Genomic DNA, 21,935 nt, shown 5'->3' on the forward strand with positions numbered 1-21,935 from the left:
CATTTCATTTGGTAGTGCAGTGGAGAGCCTCAAATCTTACAATTAGAATACCTGCTTCTTGGCTGCATCTCTTTTATTGTTTTAATTTTAAAAAAATGTATTGAGATGTAATTCACATATCATACAATTCATCCTTTTAAAGTGTACAGTTCAGAGGTTTTTAAATATTCACAGAGTAGTGTAACCATCACCACTCTCTAATTTCAGAACATTTTCATCATTCCCCAAAGAATCCCTGTATCCATTAGCAGTCAACTCTCATTTCACCCCAACATCCCACTAACTCAAAGCAGTCACTAATCTACTTTCAGTTTCTATAGATTTGATTTTCCTATTCTGAACACTTCACATAAATGAAATCATATGTGATTATATGCAGCTTTTTGTGTCTGGATTCTTTCACTTAGCATAATGTTTCAAGATTCATCCATGCTATAGCATGTACCAGTACTTCATTCCTTTTTATGACTGAATAATATTCCATTGTATGGATATACCACTTTTGTTTAACCGTTCATCAGTTGATGGGCATTTGGACTGTTTCCACTTTTAGCTATTTGAATAATGCTTCTATGAAGTTTTTGTTTGAATGTATGTTTTCAATTCTCTTGGGTATACATATGAGTGGAACAGTTAAGTTATATGGTAACTCTGTGTTTAACATTTTTAGGAACTCCAGACTGTTTTTCAAAGTGACTGAACCATTTTATATTCCTACCAGCAGTGTATGATGGATTTCAATTTCTCCACATTCTTCCTTGCCAGTACTTGTTATTGTCTATCTTTTTGATTACAGCTTTCCTTAGTGGGTATGAAGTGGTATCTCATTGTGGTTTTAATTTGCATTTCCCTAATGATTAACGATATTGAGCATCTTTTCATGTACTTACTGGCCATATGTATATATTCTTTGAAAAATATCTGTTCAAATACTTAGTCCATTTTAAAATTGGATTATTGGGTTTTTTTTAAATTATTGTGTTGTGTAAGTACTTTATATATTCTAAGTAGTAGTCTCTTATCAGATATATAATTTCCAAATATTTTCTCCCATTCTGTAGTTTGTCTTTCACTTTCTTCTTTTTTTAAAAAATTTATTTATTTATTTATTTTATTTATTTATTTTTGGCTTCATTGGGTCTTTGTTGCTGCACGCGGGCTTTCTCTAGTTGCAGCGAGCGGGGGCTACTCTCTGTTGCGGTGTGCAGGCTTCTCATTGCGGTGGCTTCTCTTGTTGCGGAGCACGGGCTCTAGGCACGCAGGCTTCAGTAGTTGTGGCTCGTGGGCTCTAGAGCGCAGGCTCAGTATTTGTGGCGCACGGGCTTAGTTGCTCCGCGGCATGTGGGATCTTCCTGGACCAGGGCTCGAACCTGTGTCCCCTGCATTGGCAAGTGGATTCTTAACCACTGCGCCACCAGGGAAGCCCCACTTTCTTGATAATATCATTTGAAGCAAAAAAGTTTTAAATTTTGATGAAGTGCAATCTATTTTTTCTTTGGTTGCTATGCTTTTGGTGTTGTATTTAAGAAACCATTACAGGGAACTCCCTGGCGGTCAAGTGGTTAGGACTCTGAGCTTCCACTGTTGGGGGCCCAAGTTCGATCCCTGGTCAGGGAACTAAGATCCTGCAAGCTGTGTGGCACGGACAGAAAAAAAAGAAAAGAAACCATTGCTCATGAAGGTTTACTCCTATGTTTTCTTCTAAGAGTTTTACAGTTTAGATCTTACATTTAGGCCTTTGATTGATTTTGAGTTAATTTTTACATATGATGTGATGGTTAATTTTATGTGTCAACTTGACCGTGCTAAGGGATGCCTAGATAGCTGATAAAACCTTATATTTGGGTGTGTCCATGAGGGGGTATCCAGAAGAGATTAGCATTTGAATCATAGACTGAGTAAAGAAGATCACCCTCACCAAATCAGGTGAGCATCATTCAATCCGTTGAGGCCCTGAATAGAACAAAGAGGCAGAGGAGGGGCAAATTTGCTCTTCTGTTCAATCTGGGACATCCATCTTTTCACTCCCCTGGACACTGGCACTTCTAGTTCTTGGGCCTTTGGAGTCAGACTGGACTTATACTATCAGCCCCCGCAGTCCTCAGACCTTTGGATTCTTACACTATTAGCTTCCCTCATTCTCAGGCCTTTAGGTTTAGACTAGAACTACACCACTGGCTTCCCTGGGCCTCCAGCTTGGCCTCCATAATCATGTGAGCCAATCCTTCATAACGAATCTCTTTCTATATGTCTTTGTATATCCTATTGGTTCTTCCTCTCTGGAGAACCCTGACTAATACAGGTAGGGTTCCAACTTCATTCTTTTGCACACAAATATTCAGTTGTCCCAGTACCATTTGTTAAAAAGACTATTCTTTTCCCCATTGAATTGTCTTGGCACCCTTGTAGAAATCAACTGACCATAAGTGTAATAATTGATTTCTGGACTCTCAATTCAGTTCCATTGATCTATATTTCTATCTTTATGCTGATACCTTGCCAAGTGGATTACTGTAGCTTTGTAGTAACTTTTGAAATTAGGAAGTGTGATTCCAACTTTGCTCTTCTTTTTGCAGAATGTTTTGGCGAGCTTCCCTGGTGGCGCAGTGGTTAAGAATCCGCCTGCCAATGCAGGAGACACGGGTTCAAGCCCTGGTCTGGGAAGATCCCACATGCCACGGAGCAGCTAAGCCCGCGCTCCACAGCTACTGAGCCTGTGCTCTAGAGCCCGCGAGCCACAACTACTGAAGCCCACACACCTGGAGCCCGTGCTCCACAACAAGAGAAGCCACCGCAATGAGAAGCCTGCACACCGCAATGAAGAGTAGCCCCAGCTCTCTGCAACTAGAGAAAGCCTGCACGCAACAATGAAGACCCAACACGGCCAAAAATAAATAAAATAAATTTTAAAAAATTTAAAAAAAAAAAGAGTGTTTTGACTGTTCTGTCCCTCAAATTTCCATATGAATTTTAGGATCAACTGGTCAATTTCTACGAAAAAAGCACGTGGGATTTTGATAGGATTGCATTGAATCTATTGATCAATTTGAAGAGTATTGCCATCTTAACAATATTAAAATTTCCAATCCATGAACACAAGATGTCTCTCAATTTATTTAGATCTTTCCTGGAACACGCGCCCGGCCTTACCATTTGCATCCTTCTAGATTTCTAGAAATATGTTGGACCTTTTCAAAGCCTCCTATGAATATCTTATTCCCCAGCTTTTCCTTCTAAATTTTTTGGTCAGTTTCTTGTTTGTCTCAATTGTTATCACTGCCTCAGGCAGTTGTGATATTAAACAACTGCTATTGATTGTTTTTGACAAATGTTCCTGTGGAAAAAGCTGTTCTGAGTCCGGTCAAGTAAAGACAAGGCCTTAGAACAGAGTTTTCCAGGGAACTGCCTGACATGTCAAATAATGACAATTCTCTGAGCATGGTGTTCTGGGGAGTTCCAACCCCTTTCTTCCTCGTCCAGTGGCTGCTAGGCTGCTGGTTTTCACTGTGAATGCGGTGCCGTTCATTTTCAAGGCTGCTGTGGAGCTGGGGAGAAGGCGTAGGAATGGGGGGAGTGAAAATGCCACAAAGCTCGCTGTGCTTACTGAGATTCCGCCATTTTTAATAAATAAACGCTCCCCTTTGGTTAATTTCCAGAGTTGTAAAAGTTATCTTGACAATTTTTGCCAGTGTTCATGTTCTTTGCCCGGAAAGCAGCTTTTCAGAGGTCCTTACTCCACCGTTCCCACTGTTGTCACTGCCTCTCCACTTCTATCTTGCTGTTTATTTTTGAGCAAATCACTTAATTTCTCTGAACCTCCATTTCTCCATTTGGAGAAAGAAGATAATAATTCCCCAGAAAATTGTAAAGATCAAATCACTCACACACACACGAGTGTAATTGCTGTGCCCATTGTTAGGGAGGATTTAAGTTCTCTACATTCTATCTCATGTCAATCCTAGTTCTTTAACCTTTCCTGGTGTGAGAATCCATCTCATTATTTTTGATTGTTCAAACAATTTATCACTTTAGATAGTATTGATTTTTTAATATAAATATTTTATTTATTTATTTATTTTTATTTTATTTTTTTTGCCACACTGTGTGGCATGTGGGATCTTTGTTCCCCGACCAGGGATCAAACCCATGCCCCTTGCACTGGAACGCGGAGTCTTAACCACTGGACCGCCAGGGAAGTCCCAGTATTGATTATTGAGAATTGTCTCTCTCACCCTAGAGTCCAGGCTATAGGGAGTTGGGAAAGCTCCTTTGTCTCGCTTTGCAGTAGAATGAGGAATAAATCAAGAATTTTTGAAGCAAAGAGCAGTAAAGTGATTTGTCTAAGGTTACACAGCTAATAATTTGTAGACTCAGTACTGATTCCCTGGCTTGACGGACTTGCTAGTTCCATTATGTCATTTGGTCTCCCCAAAGGTTAGGGAGTGGAAATCACAAAGTTCTTTTGGTATAACTTATTCTCCATCATATGTATTATTTTTAGAGACAGAGGGGAAAGGTGGATAATCTGACCCAAAGCTATAAAATAAAAGTAACATTTTATTTAGAATTGATGCACTATTAGTTCCAGCTTAGTAAATGTCAGTAAGGAACTTATTTGGCTTCTTAAAATTCCTGATTAATTAGTGTATTGTCGATTGCAGATGAAATTTCCAAAGTGGACTAGGAAATTTTCCCAGAATTCTATAGCTGCTAAGCTAAGTTGCCAAGGATCACTATTACTTTCTTCCTTTCAACCCATAAAGTGTGAATCATTGCACAAATAGCCCAGATAATTAGTGCACAGTTACCTTTTGACCTAGTATGACACTTGTTTGGCCTTAATTCACTGGTCTCAATGTTCATCACTAGCACTTTTTATGCCACAATTTTTTCGTTATTAAGTTTACTTTATTCCTCAGTTTGCTGAGTGTGCCTTGGAGTAGTTTTTACAGAAATGGTATAAAGGTGGTAGATTTTCTGGGCCCTTGAATAACTGAGAATGCATTTCTGTTGGCTTCCGGTACGACCACCTCAGCTGGGCACTGATGCTTGGATCACAGGCCCTTTCCTTTCAAGGTGTGGATATAGGTACAGACATTCCACTTATTAATATAGAGCTGCAACATTTCACAAGTCCTAGAGGAAGAATCTGTGTAGATTACAAGAGGGGCAGCACAGAAAGTCTCAGGCCCTGGTTTAAGTGTTTTAGATGCTTCTGAGGGTATCCACTGGTGTCTTTAAAAGTCTACTGAACAGTAGTGACTCTGGGCCGGGTGGGATAGAAGGTTGGAAAAACAATCACTTTCCCTGGCAACATGAGTAAAACCTCCCCAAATAAACTGCCCTCCCTTTGTTGCAGTTTCAGGTTCAAAGGTTCCCAAAGTACAAAGATCTGAGGTCTAGTCTCCTCCCAACAATGCAAAGGCATGGAGGCTGGGGCCTAGTCAGACCCAGTGCAAGACAGAGCCCAAAGTTCATTAACTCTTGCAGTGGACACTCCAAGGCCAATAAATGTCAGTATAATTTAATGATCCATGTTCATTTCTATGACATAAGCAGTGCATATGGCTTAGCATGCCACACTGTAATAATAATAACAGCTAATATGTTCTAAGTATTTACACATATTAATTCATTTGATTCTCACAATAAAGTTAGGAGGCAATAGCTCTTATACCATTCCCATCTTATAGATGAAGAGACTAAGGCAAAGAAAGGACAAATCATTTGCCTAAAGTTACACCCTTAGCAAGTAGCAGAACATGCAATAAAATTGGTTGAGGCTGATATCAAAGAATTTGCTTCTCCCCACCACACTATATTGTTATAATGACATAGTAAAACTTTATCAATGTAAATGTCTTTAAAGATACTATTGTATTATCTGTAAAAAGGAGAGTTAACTGATTCTGACTAGAAAGAATATTGTAGGAAAATGTTTAATGAACACATTCAGGAATAAAGGCTGACTTTTCCATTCGACATAATTGAAGTCCCTTTCCCTGGGTTGACCTGCTTCTGCTCCCTGCTGTTACATCACCCCTTCCCCTTTTGTGACTACTTCTCTTACGTATAAACACATTTCTCAAAATTGTGCATACTGTGAAGGGGTTTAGATGAGATAATCAGGTTTCTTCTAACTAAAATTCTGTGATCCTGTGAGATTTGTTGTTAAAGAAAGGTGTTGGGACTTCTCTGGTGGCGCAGTGGCTGGGAGTCTGCCTGCCAATGCAGGGGACACAGGTTCGAGCCCTGGTCTGGGAAGATCCCACATGCCACGGAGAAACTAAGCCCGTGCGCCACAACTACTGAGCCTACACTCTAGAGCCCGCAAGCCACAACTACTGAGTCCGCATGCCACAGCTACTGAAGCCCACGCGCCTAGACCCCGTGCTCCGCAACAAGAGAAGCCACTGCAATGAAAAGCCCGCGTGCCACAACGATGACCCAACACAGCCAAAAATAAATAAATCAAATTAATTTATAAAAAAAAAAGAAAGGTGTTATGCCTATTAAAGTCACCCAAATAAATTGAAGTGATAAAATATAATAGATATGCTGAGGGGAAACAGGTGCACTCATATATTACATAGTTCATTCGTTAAATTTTTTTTTTTTTTAAATAAAGGTAGAGGAATGGGGACATTTTAAATTTATTTATTTATTTATTTATTTTTGGCTGTGTTGGGTCTTCGTTTCTGTGCGAGGGCTTTCTCTAGTTGTAGCAAGCGGGGGCCACTCTTCATCGCGGTGCGCGGGCCTCTCAGTATCGCGGCCTCTCTTGTTGCGGAGCACAGGCTCCAGACATGCAGGCTCAGTAGTTGTGGCTCACGGGCCTAGTTGCTCCGCGGAATGTGGGATCTTCCCAGACCAGGACTCGAACCCGTGTCCCCTGCATTGGCAGGCAGATTCTCAACCACTGCGCCACCAGGGAATCCCTCGTTACATTTTTTTGAGGGCAGTTTGAACGTGTGTTTGTGTGTGTGTGTGTGTGCATGCATAGGTATAAAAATCTGGTATTTCCACTTTTAGAGGATTAGGTCGGTTAGGAATGATTTGGCCATAAATAACAAAAATCTTTTTTTTTTTTTTTTTTTTTTTTTTTAATTTTTTATTCATTTATTTATTTATTTTTGGCTGTGTTGGGTCTTCGTTGCTGCGTGCAGGCTTTCTCTAGTTGCGGTGAGCGGGGGCTACTCTTCGTTGCGGTGCACAGGCTTCTCATTGCAGTGGCTTCTCTTGTCGCGGAGCACGGGCTCTAGGCGCGCGGGCTTCAGTAGTTGGGGCACACAGCCTCAGTAGTTGTGGCGCACGGGCTTAGTTGCTCCACGGCATGTAGGATCTTCCCGGACCAGGGCTTGAACCCGTGTCCCCTGCATTGGCAGGCAGATTCTCAACCACTGCGCCACCAGGGAATCCCTCGTTACATTTTTTTGAGGGCAGTTTGAACGTGTGTTTGTGTGTGTGTGTGTGTGCATGCATAGGTATAAAAATCTGGTATTTCCACTTTTAGAGGATTAGGTCGGTTAGGAATGATTTGGCCATAAATAACAAAAATCTTGACTGGGTTTACAGTGGCTTAAACGCACAGGGGTTTATGTTTCTGACCCAGCAAGAGTTCTTGAGGTAGAGTTACTGGCATGAGGCCAACAGTCCAAACCTATTCAGGATGGACCCCTGGGATGCCCTTGCATTTCTTGTTTGGTCACAATAAGATTGCCTTTGGCGGCCACAGAAATTCACCACCCAGATCTCCTGGTGAGGGAGGAGAACTCACTGACAGCCCATCTTTCTGGATTTCCCTGGTGTTTGTTCTGAGGGGGGTGTAGTGCACGCCCATTCCTGTAAGATGCTTGCTGTAAAGGACGTTAGTGGGCCAATTGGCAACTTCTGAATACGGTCCATAGATTAGAATATAGTAGTGAATCAAGGTTAATTTCTTGATTTTGATCATTGTACTGTGGTTATGTCAGAAAATGTCCTTGTTTTTAGGAAGTACACAGAGAACTCTTTAGAGACAAAGGGACACAATATCTACAGCTCACTCGGAAATGGTTAAGGAAAAAGTATACAGAGGGAGAGAACAGTAAAGTAAACATGGTAAATGTTAACATTTGGGGAATCTGATATACAGAAATTCTTTTCTTTTTTTGGCAACTTTTCTGTAAATCTGGAATTGTTTCAAAATTAAAAGTGAAACATATCTAAAAAAATTCTCTGAGATTCAAACTAGGTCTCACAATAGTTATGAATTTGTCAGGGTTTATGGTACAATAATCAGGGGAAACATGATATGCTGTTACCAGTTTTTACCCTTTCTTGTATTTCCCTATCACTTAGAAGTTTCTGTGCTAATTTATCTAACACCAGTAATAAATTGCTACTTCTCAATGTAAATTAAAAACAAAAACAAAAATCAGGGCTTCCCTGGTGGTACAGTGGTTAAGAATCCTCCTGCCAATGCAGGGGACATAGGTTCGTGTCCTGGTCCGGGAAGATCCCACATGCCGTGGAGAAACTAAGCCCGTGCGCCACAACTACTGAGCCCACGTGCCACAACTACTGAAGCTCGCGTACCTAGAGCCCGTGCTCTGCAATAAGAGAAGCCACTGCAATAAGAAGCCCACGCACCGCTATGAAGAGTAGCCCCCGCTCACCGCAACTAGAGAAAGCCCGTACGCAGCAACGAAGACCCAACGCAGCCAAAAATAAATAAAATAAAATAAATAAATTTATTTTTTAAAAAAACCAAAAATCAGTTTTTAAAGCCCTACTCTTACAAGGGGAAACCAGTAGGAAGCAGAATTTGGTTCAGGTGTAACCCTGCTGATGCGCCTGCCTCATCCTTTCCCTCTGCTCACCTGCTGACATTACGTCCAATCTCTGGGCTCCGTGATCCCATCCTGAGTTCCTGTCCAGTGGCCCCTTTGGTCTTAGTGCTTTGTGTTTGCCCAGGATGAGGGCCCTGAAGCTCCTCTACATTAAATTCAGTTCTGATTGTGTCTTTGCCATGGTATATCATTTCCTTAAATAATATTCCTTGTCTAACCCTGGACCCTAGAACCCACCACTCTCTCTTTTCTTTTTGGCTCAGCAAAGCTTCAGCCATTCTACCTTCCCTTCCCCCATCTGGACAGAAATAAAGCCCGTTTATTTACCCCTTCAACAAATACTTACTAAAGGTCTACTAAGAACCAGGCGCTGTTTTAGGCCCAGAGAACAAAACAGACCAAAACTATGCCCTCATATGGAACATTCGTGTGGAGGAAGGAAGAAAACAAAATAAATAGGCCAATATACAGTTTGATAGATGGGGATAGATTGCTACCGAGAAAAACAAAGCTTGTCTCATGGAGCCTCTGGGTCCACATCCAAGAGGAAGTGACTGGGACCGAGAGAAACCAAGAGGTAGAGATTCATTGTGAATCCTGAGAGGCGACCAGAGAATACTTTTCCAGTAGGAGAAACAAATGCCTATGGCACCAAATCAAGCTGGTGCAAGTGATTAAGTTCTTTCCAGGAAGGAGAACAAGCAAAGTGTAATTGGACCTTCTCAGAAAATAAGTGAATGTGATCGTCTGATAGTAAAGATAAGTACTTCTCTGGGAACTGGTATCCTGATTTCTGGCTGGGTGGCCTTCATGCTGCTACTAATGAGATTCCAGGGATGGGAAGCTTCAGGGTGTAATTCGTTATCTTCACCAAGATAGTCTGTGTTGCAGTTTACAAAGGCATTTACAATGTTGCGTGACTGTTCCAACCGGTTCAGGCACATGTTCAGTGTCAGGGTCGGTGCTAGTGTTTGGTAGAGTTTGGATGGAGCAGCTGCCATGAAGGAGGGAAGGAATGGAGATTCTCTGTGCCCCTCCTGCCTCACCCCTACCCCAGGCTCAGGCCCTAAACATCCCAGAACTGTACTTAAATTCCCCCGGACCCTTCACCCTGCTCAACCTTCCCCTGTAGCAGGGATAGGGCAGTCTGTTCCAAAATTGTCCTCACTCCATTATTTACCTTTCATTCAAAAAAAAAATTTCATTCTTTCATGGTAGGGAATTGCAGAAGCAAAATAATCTGATGAAATGATCTCACTCTTGGCCATTCTCAAAGTTGAGTGTTCACATCAGACACGTGAGGGAGTAAGATGGTCATTCCTGGGCCCCAGGACAGATCTACTTAGTCAGCATCCCTGCGGTGGATCCAAGTAGCTGGTATGGTCACTGAAGATTGAAAATCCCTGGTCTATTCCATACCTGGGACTTCCCAATGCCTTTATAAAACAGGCACTTGTTCTGCAAACTGCCCTGATAAGACACACGTGGAACCTTGTTAAACAAATTCATTCACGGGCCCCCATCCAAACTCCTGAATCAGAATCTCCAAGACAAAGGCCTGAGAATCTGTCTTTTTAACCAGCTCCTTGTGTTTTTTTGTTTTGTTTTGTTTTGTTTTTTAATCAGAGAAGTCTGAGCATGCTCCTAGATGATTTAAAAAAAAATAGGACAGAGAAGCCAGATGAGCAGAGAACACACATCATAGATAAGCCACAACTGGCTATTTCTGGATTAAGTATCCAATTCCAGTTCAGTCTGCTGTGACCAGTTAGGATGGGGTCACATGGTATAAAATATGACCCTTTATATCATGGAAAGAAATGTCAGGAGTTCTGGAAACATAACAAGGACAACAAAAAGCAAAGGTGTGATCTAACTTCTGAGTAAAGGCTTGAGTAGTTTTCAATTTATTGCAAATAAAATTGGCAATTCCAAGATGAATGAAGTAAGAAAGGATGTGAAATAAGGGGAGTTTAAGCTGGAAACTGAGAACACAAATAGATGTCACAGTCTGAGTTTTCAGTGGTGAACTTCGCGTTCCCATTTGTCCTGAGTGGATCGCTGATTTTTGCAACGAATGGAGCTCTGCCCTAATCGGAACAATTGCTCAGAAGCAAATGAAATGGATATATTATGGAAACTTGGATTCCATATTGCTTTCCCCATAAAACTCCTAAAAGTTGTGCCAATGATATAATAATCTCTGAAAGTAAATGTAGAGCCCACTTCTATCCAGTGATTACCTGGTATGATGCCAAACTACTTGGCCCTGCGGCATATCATGTGCTCCTCTAGACCACAGGTTCTCCAACTTTTTGGTTTTAGGACTCTTTGCACTATTAAAAAATTATTGAGAATTCAAGAGCTTTTGTTTATCTGGATTATATCTACTGGAATTTACTGTGCCTGGATTTAAAGCAGAAATCTTTAACGCTTTAATTTCTTTATTCACTTTAAAATAACAATAATAAATGTATATGTTGACAAACATTTTTCCAAAAAATTCAGCGATAGAAGTGCCATTGTTTTACATTTTTTGCAAGAATCATTAGTCTGGCTTAATAAAAGACAGCTGGGGGAATTCCCTGGTGTTCCAGTGGTTAGGACTCTGCGCTTCCACTGCCGGGGGCCCGGGTTTGGTCCCTGGTCTGGGAACTAAGATCCCACAAGCTGCTTGGCGAGGCCAAAAACAAAAAAAGATAGACAGCTGGATGCTCATATCTGCTTCTGTCAGGTGTGACATCACATGTCAGGAAGCCTCTAGGAAATGCCATAGCACCCTCATGAGGGAACGAGAGTGAAAAAGGCTTCAATGACTCCCTCAAAGGGTTTAGGGGATTCCCAGATGTCCCCAAACTATTATACATTCTGAAAACTGCCACTCTCGCTATTGCAGTTAGTAGGAATATAGGCCAGGCCTTGGAAAACATAAATTATTTTTTCTTCTTAAATGTAAACAATCTTGGGACTTCCCTGGTGGCACAGTGGTTAAGAATCCGCCTGCCAATGCGGGGGACACGGTTTCGAGCCCTGGTCCAGGAAGATCCCTTAGTTGTGCCACGGAGCAACTAAGTCCGTGCACAACTACTGAGCCTGCGCTCTAGAGCCCGCGAGCCACAACGACTGAGCCTGCGCGCCTAGAGCCCGTGCTCCGCAACAAGAGAAGCCACCGCAATGAGAAGACCGTGCGCCTCAACGAAGAGTAGCCCCCGCTCGCCAGAACTAGAGAAAGTCCACGCGCAGCAACGAAGACCCAACGGAGCCAAAAATAAAATTAATTAATTAATTTTTAAAATGTAAACAATCTCTTGCTTGGGTCTTATAATATCCTCTTAGGCTTTAGCTTCATAACTCTCTCCATCCCCTCATCAAATTCATTCTCCACTGTTAACAGCATCTTAAGACAATGAGTTGACATTGATTGAGCAATTTCCGCATACCAGGTCCTAGGCAAGGCACTCTGCATGCATTATCTCTTTTCATCTTTATTCTGACCTGTGAGATGTTAGAAAATATATATACTGGTCTCTGTCCGTGGTTCCTGGCACAGAGCTCCTAAAGCCATTGACATCTCCTACGTGATAAGAGCACTAGGAGTATCTTTCGTCCTAACATATGGTCTTTAACCCCGGTTCCCAAATCCCTTGGAATTTCCTGGGTGATAGCCGTGTCTTTTGTTTTAGCGAGGTGACTCTGGGTGGGCTCCTGCATGGGGGCTGGTCACCAGCAAGATCAAACCATGATTAGAATTTTCAGCCCCACCCTCCATTCTCCAGAGAGGGAAGAGGGGCTGGAAATGGGCTGATGATCAATCATGCCTATGTGATGAAGCCGCCATAAAAATCCCCAAAGGACGGGGTTCTGAGAGTTTCCAGGTTGGTGAACACATGATGGTGCTGGGGGAAGGGCACACCCAGAGAGGGCATGGAAGCCATACAGCTTGCCCTATGCATCTCTTCCATCTGGATGTTCATCTGTATCCTTTATCATATCTTTTTATAATATACTGGTAAACAGTAAGTGAACTGTTTTCCTGAGTTCTCTGAGCTGCTGTAGCAAATTAATTGATTCTGAGGAAGGAAAGGGTCGTGTATAGCGCATCAGTCAGAAGCACAGGTGAAAACCTGAACTTGTGATTGGCCTCTGAAGTGAAGTGGGAACAGTCTTGTAGGACTGAGCCCTTGACCTGTGGGATTTGATGCTCTCTCCAGGCAGACAGTATCAGAACTGAGTTAAATTGTAAGACACACAGCTGGTGTCACAGAGAATTAGTTGGTGTGGGAAAAAACCCACACACCTCTGGTATCAGAAGTGTTCTGAGTGTGGCAGTAGTGTGAGCCTAAAGGAGAAACACAAGAGGAAAACTGAGGGTTTTTTTTGCACAACCCCAGAAGACAGGTAATATTATTATCCTTAATTTACTGATGAGGAAAACGAGACCTGGAGAAGGGCAGTAACAGGCCTCAAATTGCAGGGCAAGTAAGTTGAGAAATCAGGAATCTAACCCAGACTTCATGCTTTTAATTGTTTGATCTTTCTAAATAGTAAGTAGCTCATTTCAAGCTCATGTATAATTTCGAAGCAAAATTTCTCATTTTGTTACCGAACCAAACTTGGGTCCACTTGCCTGCACGCAGTAAAGCCAAGACACCGGTTGTGATGAAGGAAAGTGAAGTGTTTATTGCAGGGCATCAAGCAAGGAGTCCAGGGCAGCTAATGCTTAAAAGACTGGCACTCCCCAACGCTTTCAAGGAAAAGTTTTTTCTTTTTCTTTTTTTTAAATCCGTGTTTTTTTTTTAAACTTTGGGTTTATTTATTTATTTACTTATTTATTTATGGCTGTGTTGGGTCTTCGTTTCTGTGCGAGGGCTTTCTCTAGTTGCGGCAAGCGGGGGCCACTCTTCATCGCCGTGCGCGGGCCTCTCATTATCGCGCGGGCCTCTCATTATCACGGCCTCTCTTGTTGCGTAGCACAGGCTCCAGACGCGCAGGCTCAGTAATTGTGGCTCACGGGCCTAGTTGCTCCGCGGCATGTGGGATCTTCCCAGAGCAGGGCTCAAACCCGTGTCCCCTGCATTGGCAGGCAGACTCTCAACCACTGCGCCACCAGGGAAGCCCCAGGGAAAGGTTTTTAAAGACAAGGTGAGGGAGGGGGGCTGTGAGGTGTGTGATCAGCTCGTGGATATTCTTTTGATTGGTTGGTGGTGACGTCATCGGGAGGCAACATCATCAACCTTCTGGTTCCAACCAGTCTGGGGCCTACAGGCTTGTGGGCGGCATACAGTTAATTCCTTCCACCTGGCGGGGGTTTCAGTATCTGCAAAACAGCTGAAAGGACATGGCTCAGAAGATTATCTATAGCCCTTGAGGAGGAACTAAAGGTCCTTGACTTTGTTTAATGGCTAAACTATTATTATTTTGTCTTGCTTGACTGTTTTTCATTCTTTCTGCATTTTCTCACTCCTCTGATTAAATTTACTCTTTGGAACTCAGGGAAGGCCTAGGAGGCTACAGTTTTTCTACAGACAAGAGGCAGGCGGAGGACGTGGGGGGCAGGAGAGTCTGTTCTGGGAAGGCCCCATGGGGTCCTGCTCAGTTACAATTTTATGCATTACATGTGCATTTTAAATTGTTTTAAGTTTTTGGAAATTCAGTTCAGAAGATTACATGTCTCCTGGGAACCCTACAATTTGAAGTTTTCTATTTTCCTGTGTATTCATTAGGGTTGCTCTGTAGCCTGGCTTTGGAAAATTTTGCGTCTTTGGCTGCCTATTGGTTTTGGAGAAACCTGGTCTCAAACACCCTCTGAGTTTGGGAGGAGGGTTTCTGTTATTACTATTTTTTTTTTTTTTTTTTTCTGGCCGTGCCATGCAGCTTGCGGGATCTTAGTTCGCCGACCAGGGATCGAACCCATGCCTCCTGCACTGGAAGTGCAGAATCTTAACTATTCGACTGCCAGGGAAGTCCCTGTCATGACTATTATTCTACTCATTTGTAGTGGGTTGAATAGTGTCACTCAAAAATTCAGGTTATGGAACCTTGGGATGTGACCTTATTTGGAAATGGGGTCTTTGCAGATGTAATTAAGATAAGGCTTGAAATGAGATCATACTGGATTAGGGTGGGCCCTAAATCCAATGAGAGTGTCCTTACAAAAGACAGAAAAAGACACAGAGTAACATAGGGTAGAAGGCCATGGAAAGACAGAGGCAGAGATTGAAGTTAGCTGCCACAGCCAAGGAGCCCCCAGCACCAGGAAGGGACAAGGAAGGATTCTCTTTCAGAGTTCTGGAGTCCAGAACTGTGAGAGAAATAAATTTTCTGTTGTTCCAAGTCTCCCAGTTTGTGGTAATTTGTTACAGCAGCTCTAGGAAACTAATATACCATCCTTCAAGACCTGGCCCCAAATTGACCTCCTTTCTATGGCCTTCCCCCATCATTTAAGAAAGAAGTATTTCTCCCTCCTCTGAACTCCAAGAATACTTGCTGTCTGTGCCATTCCTGAGGGTTCAGCTTTTTATTTTGTGTATGTCAGCTTCTCCAGAAGGAAGGTTTCTGTTTTAATCCTTCCTTGAGTTTCTGCTTAGCTCCTAACGCAGTGATATTGGTGCAGGAAGAATGGGGCGCGAGAGGATGGTCACGTCCCAGGTCTCAGGCGAGTCCCTGCGATGGCTGCCAGGTGAGGGCTCTTGGCTTCATACAGGAAGGAATTCAAGAGCGAGCCGAAGTAGAGTGAACGCAGATTTATTCAAGGAGCTACCACTCCATAGACAGAGTATGGGCCATCTCAGAAAGTGAGAGTGGCCCTGAGATATGGGTGATTAGTTTTTATGGGCTGGGTAATTTCATAGGCTAATGAGTGGGAAGATTATTCCAACTATTTCAGGGAAGGGGTGGAGATTTCCAGGAATTGGGTCACTTCCCACTTTTTGGCCTTTTATGGTCAGCCTCAGAACTGTCATGGCGCCTGTGGGTGTGTCATTTAGCATGCTGATGTATTCCAATGAGCATAAAAGAGGCTCAAGGTCTAATGGAAGTTGACTTGTCCACCATCTTGGACTGGTTGTTTCTAACCAGTTTATGTTGTGTCCTCAATGGCTCTGTCATTCTTTTAAATGTGCCCTGCCCCCTTCCTGTCTCAATATATAGTGTTTAATACATAACTGTTGAATATGGTTTTCCCAATTCTTTCTTTCCATTTAATGAATCCACATTTAATGAATCCACTCAACAAATATTTATTGAGTGCCTACAATGTGTCAGGCATTATTCCTTACCTTTGGGATAAATCTCTGAACCAAAAAGACAAAATTCAGTCCTTATGAAGCTTACTCTCTAATGAGAATGTAAGTTTATGTATTGAAATTCACATGCCCTAGCTGCATATTTTAGACTAGTTTCTGTAGCTTTTCCTGTCCCTTTATTGTCCAGAGCCAGTTTCCAATGCTGGGACTATCCTGGCATCTTTTCAGATCTTCTGCTTGAGTGCCAAGGCCAGAGAGGAGGGGGGGAAGTGATTTGAGGGGATCTCAGTTCTCACAGAATGGTTCTCTCACATAAGCCATCCTTGTGTCCTGAACTTCTCTCTGCCCATTGAAACATGTTTGTAAACTGTGTTGGAGCCAACTTCTGGAGATTTGATTTGTAAGTCTGGATGCAAGCGGAGAGAACAGGAAGGCACATGCAAGTCTGGGCACAGTGTTAGCCAGTGTTAGCTTTGGTCTAGTCCCAGAAAGGTGGCTGGTGCCACTTTTGCCAGGACCATCATCTGTCCTCCATTGCTTCCAAAATAAGGAATTCCTGCCTTTCTAAGTGGGTACAAATGTTAGGCACCAGGACAACATATATGGGATAAGTAGGGTGTTTTTTGTTTTTTAAATCACAATTTGCCAACAGCACTTTATTTTTTCTTTTCAACATCCTGTTCTGCAGCTTCCTTGGCCCTTTTTGCCGGGATGCCAAAGAGCCAGGCGATGGCGCAGGCCATGCGGAGACTGGCGGCCACCTTGAAGTTCTTCTCCTCCGCTGTGATGACTCTGGCCTTCTCCTTCTTGTAGACGTTTCGTATGGGCATGACTGGTCCCGTCAGCTGGGTGGCCAGTTGGAGCTCTTCAGCAGTGCTGTCTCCCTTCTTGGGGGCCGAGGGCTTCCCGGGGAAGAGGATGAGCTCGGAGTGGTACTCCTTGCGCCGCTGCACGTTGGTCGGCAGGGACTCCGTGCACTTGTTCCGCCGCCTCGGGTCCACTGAGATCCCAATGGTCCGGGCCACCTTCTTGTGGATGCCAGCCACCCTCAGCTCCTCCAGGCTGAAGCCCCTGCCGGCGCCCACCTTGGTGTGGTACCTGACCGTGGGGCATCTCACCACCGGCTGGAGGAGGCCAGACGCGGGGCGCGGGGCGATGAGGCGCGCCTTGACCTGCCGGCCCTTGCGTCTGCGGACCGGCTGGTTGAGCCATGTGGCCACGCGCCCCTGCCAGTCCTTGTGGGAGTGGGGCTTCAGGATCATGCGGCCGGGCGCCACGGCTGCGGCCGACTGGCCTCCTCCGAGGGCTCACGGCGGCGCAAAGACAGGGTGTTTTTTTTTGTAGTTTTGTTTTTTTATAAATTTATTTATTTATTTATTTATTTTTGGCTGTGTTGGGTCTTTGTTGCTGCGCGCGGTCTTTCTCTAGTTGCGGGGAGCGGGGGCTACTCTTCGTTGCAGTGCGTGGGCTTCTCATTGCAGTGGCTTCTCTTGTTGTGGAGCACGGGCTCTAGGGCGCACAGGCTTCAGTAGTTGTGGCTCACGGGCTCTAGAGTGCTGGCTCAGTAGTTGTGGCGCACGGGCTTAGTTACTCCGCGGCATGTGGGACTCCCAGACCAGGGCTCAAACCCGTGTCCCCCGCATTGGCAGGTGGATTCTTAACCACTGCGCCACCAGGGAAGTCCCAGGCAGGGTGTATTTTTTGATAGCAAAAATATGTGGAACAAACAATGATGTTTGTTCTCTAGTCTTATTTTGATGTTTTACTCCGAGTAAATTCTGACTGATATGAGAGGCAGTCTCTCTGTAGCTAATTTGAAGGATGGGGATTGGTGATTGTAGAGAGAGATAACAACATGTCAATCAACCTGTCCAACAGGCAAATACATGTTTAAAGATTAATATTTAGTTATTTGAGAATGTGGTGAAATAGCACTCAAACTGTTATTGGGAGGAAGTAAGGTAAATTAATACAAACTTTCTACTATGCATTTTGGGAACATGTTTCAAACGCCTTGAAATGTTCATCGTCTTTAATCAAATAATTTTATTTTCAGGAATTTATCCTGAGGAAGTAATCTTATATTTGCACAAAGCCTTATTCAGAAAGATCTTTGCAGTGTTATTTACAATAATGAGAAACAACACAAATGTTCAACAACAGAATTGGTTAAATTAACAATGCTACATCTGTGTGTTAGAATATGAGCCATTAAAAATTATATTCAAAGATTGAAAAATGTTAATAATTTTACAGTTAAGTGAGAGTTACATGCACATGAGGGTTAATTATGGTATTCTCTATACCTTGGATTACGATTGAAATTTGTGATAATAGAAACTAAAAACTCTTGTTCTCAAAGAATGTTTACATCTAATGGAAAATGCTTATAAAGTATTATTAAATGGAAAAGGCAATTTATTGACGTATGGTAGGATGTATGTATTGATGTATGGTAGGATTCCATAGGATTCTAGTTTTGTAAAAAAAAAAAAACTAACCTTTCTGTTCATTTTATATATTGAAAAAATATTTATGTAGTGTTAACGGTGGCTGTCACTGGATGGTGCAAATATAGAAACTGTAGATTTTTCCTTTTCTATTTCTTTATATTTTCAAACATCCATTTAATTAGCCTGTAATACTTTTATAATCAGCAAAAGTAATAATTCAATGTTAAAAGGGAGGAGAGACTTTTAAAAGAAGGGCAGAGAGCCTGACAGGTCTTAGTACTGGTTTGTAACTTACTGGCTGCATGACCTGGGGCAAGTTTCTTTGCCTTCCTAAGCCTCAGTTTTATGTCTGTAATAAGAAAAAAATCTACCTACTTTATGGGGTTTACGTGAAGATTAAATAAAACAATGCAGATAAAGATTCTCACATGATATCTAATGGAGAGTGAGGCTCAGTAAATGTTATTTTCATAAAACCTAAGTTTGACTTCTGCTGTGGTCACAATAGCATAACTGGTAGTTGGTTAGTTTCCCTGCAATAAATATGTAACTAGAAAACTGGACAAAATATATAAAACAACCATCTTCAGACTTTGAACAACAGGTACACAGAACTTTGATTCCTGAGAGAAAGAAAACAAATTTGGTGAGCCCTCTAATTTCCCAGGCTTTCTATGGTAGGGAGAGAAGTTGCAAGCAGAACATGGCAGCCTCACTGAAATGAGGAGACAGATACAGATCAGAGTTTGTGGCAGCTGAGGCAACTGGAATTTGTGGGGCAAGTTCCCAAACCAAAAGAAGGTTTACAGAAAAAGGGCTGTATAAGTGTTCATAGGATCCCCTTAAGTCTTTGGCCAGATATTAGGCTGTATATGTGTAAGGTGAGACTCCATAAGCTGGGCACACAGAACTATTACCAGAGAAAAAAAACTACCAAGCTTGCAAACTGAACAATAACTAGAGCTTGCAGAGGGTTGAGAGACATTCTATTTCCAATTAGCCAGAATTCAGTAGGCTCCAGAAATGCCACACCTTAGGAGTAAGGCTAAAGTAGTCCTAAAATAAAGGATACTTTAGACCCTCCCAAGAAAAGCTTGAAAATAAACCTCAAAAAGACCAAGCTGATCCCCAACTAAATTAACTGCTTACAAGAAAAAAGCTCAGCCAGCACCTTTCAAGGGAAAACAACAAAAATCCAGACACTCAGCAACATGACACTCACAGTGTCCAGAATCTGGTAAAAAGATTACCAGGCATGTGGGAAAACATGAAAATATGATCGTTAGCCAGGAAAAAAAAGTCAGTAGAAACAGATACATAAATGACAGAAATGATGAAATTAGCAGACAAGGACTTTGAGAGAGCTATTGTAAATATGCTTAAGGATTTAAAGAAAAACTCAATGAACACAATGAGAAATGTGGAAAATTATAATGAAAGAACCAAATGTAACTTCTAGACCTAAAAATCAGAAATGCATAATTCACTGGATGGGCTTAGCAGATGGTTGCACACAACAGAAGAAAAAAAAGGAGTTGAAGATATAGCCAAAAAAAAAAAAAAAAAGTTCAAACTGAAGCTCAGAAAGAAAAAGAGAGAGAAAATACATACATACGTACATAAATACATACATAGAGCCCCAGTGGCCTGTGGGTAAATATCAAGCAATCTAACACATGTAAATTGAGTGTGGAAGAGATATTTGAAGAAATAATGGCTGAAATTCCAGATTTGATTTTAAAAATACATATTTACCAAGAGATGCAATAAGCTTAGCCAACCCCAAACGGGATAAATACAAAGAACCAAATCAAGATTTATTTTAGGGCTTCCCTGGTGGCGCAGTGGTTGAGAATCTGCCTGCTAATGCAGGGGACACGGGTTCAAGCCCTGGTCTGGGAAGATCCCACATGCCGTGGAGCAACTAGGCCCGTGAGCCACAATTACTGAGCCTGCGGGTCTGGAGCCTGTGCTCCGCAACAGGAGAGGCCACAATAGTGAGAGGCCCGCGCACCGTGATGAAGAGTGGCCCCCACTTGCTGCAACTAGAGAAAGCCCTCACACAGAAACGGAGACCTAACACAGCCATAAATAAATAAATAAAAAAAATTTAAAAAAAACAAAATACCTCTCAATTCTACTATGTGGCAATTAAGATAAAAATAAAGACAATTATTAAAAAAAAAAAAAAAAAAAAAAAAAAGGCAGAGAAAGAAAGTCACATTACATTCAGGGGAACAAAGATAAGACTTTCCACTGATTTCACATCAGAAATAATGTTAAGCCAGAAGACACAGAGGAGCATAGAAAGAAAGAATATATTATCTTAGAACTCTAATATGCAATAAACATAATCTCTTAAAATGCAGATGAAACAAAGGTTTTTTTAGACAAATAAAGGCTAATTACTAGAAAATAATTCTTGCCTGCATTATAATATGATTAAAATAATGATTTTAATTTAATGATTGAATAATTTAATCATTAAATTAAATTAATGATTTTAATTTAATGATTAAATTTAATGATTTTGATCTAATGATTAAAATAAACAACAGCTAATTATTAGAAAGTAATTATTGCCTACACTACAGGAAACAGAAAAGGAATTTCTTTAGTTTATGAGGAAAAAATACCAGCTCTACACAAAGGAATAAAGATCATTGAAAATCGTAAATATGTGGGTAAAATTTTTTCAGTAAAATTTTTTTCAAAAATAATTGAGTATTTAAAACAAAAGTAATATCAATATATTTGGGATCAATAACATATACAAGTAAAAGTTTTAACAAGAGAAGGGGGGAATGGAAGGAGACTGTTATAAGGTCTAACTTTACGCAGCAGTACAATTTTATTTGAAGGTAAACTGTGATAAGGTAAAGATGCATACTGTAAACCCTATAGCAATCATTATTAAAAAAGTGAGTATAAACTAAAAGAGAAGGTTAAATGACATGCTAAAAATACTCAATTTAAAAGAAGGCAGGAAACATGAAAAAAATGAACAAAGAAGAGATGGGATTAATAGAAAACAAATAGCAAGATGGTTGATGTAAATAATCCAACAATATCAACAACTGCGTTAAATATAAATGAAGTAAACACATCAACTAAAAGCAGACATTGTTATACTGGAAGAGGACAAGATTCATATAGGTTGTCTAAAAGAAATACACTCTAAATATAAGGACAAAGTTTAAAAATAAAAGAATGAAATAAAATATACCATGCAAATATTAATCAAAATAAGGCTATATTAAGGTTATATTTGAACTTAAGGACAAGGACCATTATCAAAGACAGAGGGACATTTCATAATTATAAAAGGCGACTTCATTATGAAGCCATAACAGTCCTAAATGTTTATGCACTTAGTAACAAGAGCTTCAAAATATATGAAGTAAAAA

The 21,935-nt window shown here is 41.5% G+C and overlaps 1 protein-coding gene and 1 pseudogene across 2 annotated transcripts in view; one reads left to right on the forward strand and one right to left on the reverse strand.

The window, feature by feature from the left end:
* The window catches only part of SOWAHB (sosondowah ankyrin repeat domain family member B), an 87,547-nt gene that overhangs the window by 19,188 nt on the left and 46,424 nt on the right, over positions 1 to 21,935 (forward strand). The window lies entirely within an intron of this gene.
* On the reverse strand, positions 16,684 to 17,352 carry LOC309661834 (large ribosomal subunit protein eL13 pseudogene; annotated as a pseudogene). Its single transcript has one exon. The product of its transcript is annotated as a large ribosomal subunit protein eL13 pseudogene (transcript).

Source organism: Balaenoptera physalus (genome assembly GCF_965194825.1).
Source record: "Balaenoptera physalus genome assembly, chromosome: 5".
Classification (NCBI taxonomy): domain Eukaryota; kingdom Metazoa; phylum Chordata; class Mammalia; order Artiodactyla; family Balaenopteridae; genus Balaenoptera; species Balaenoptera physalus.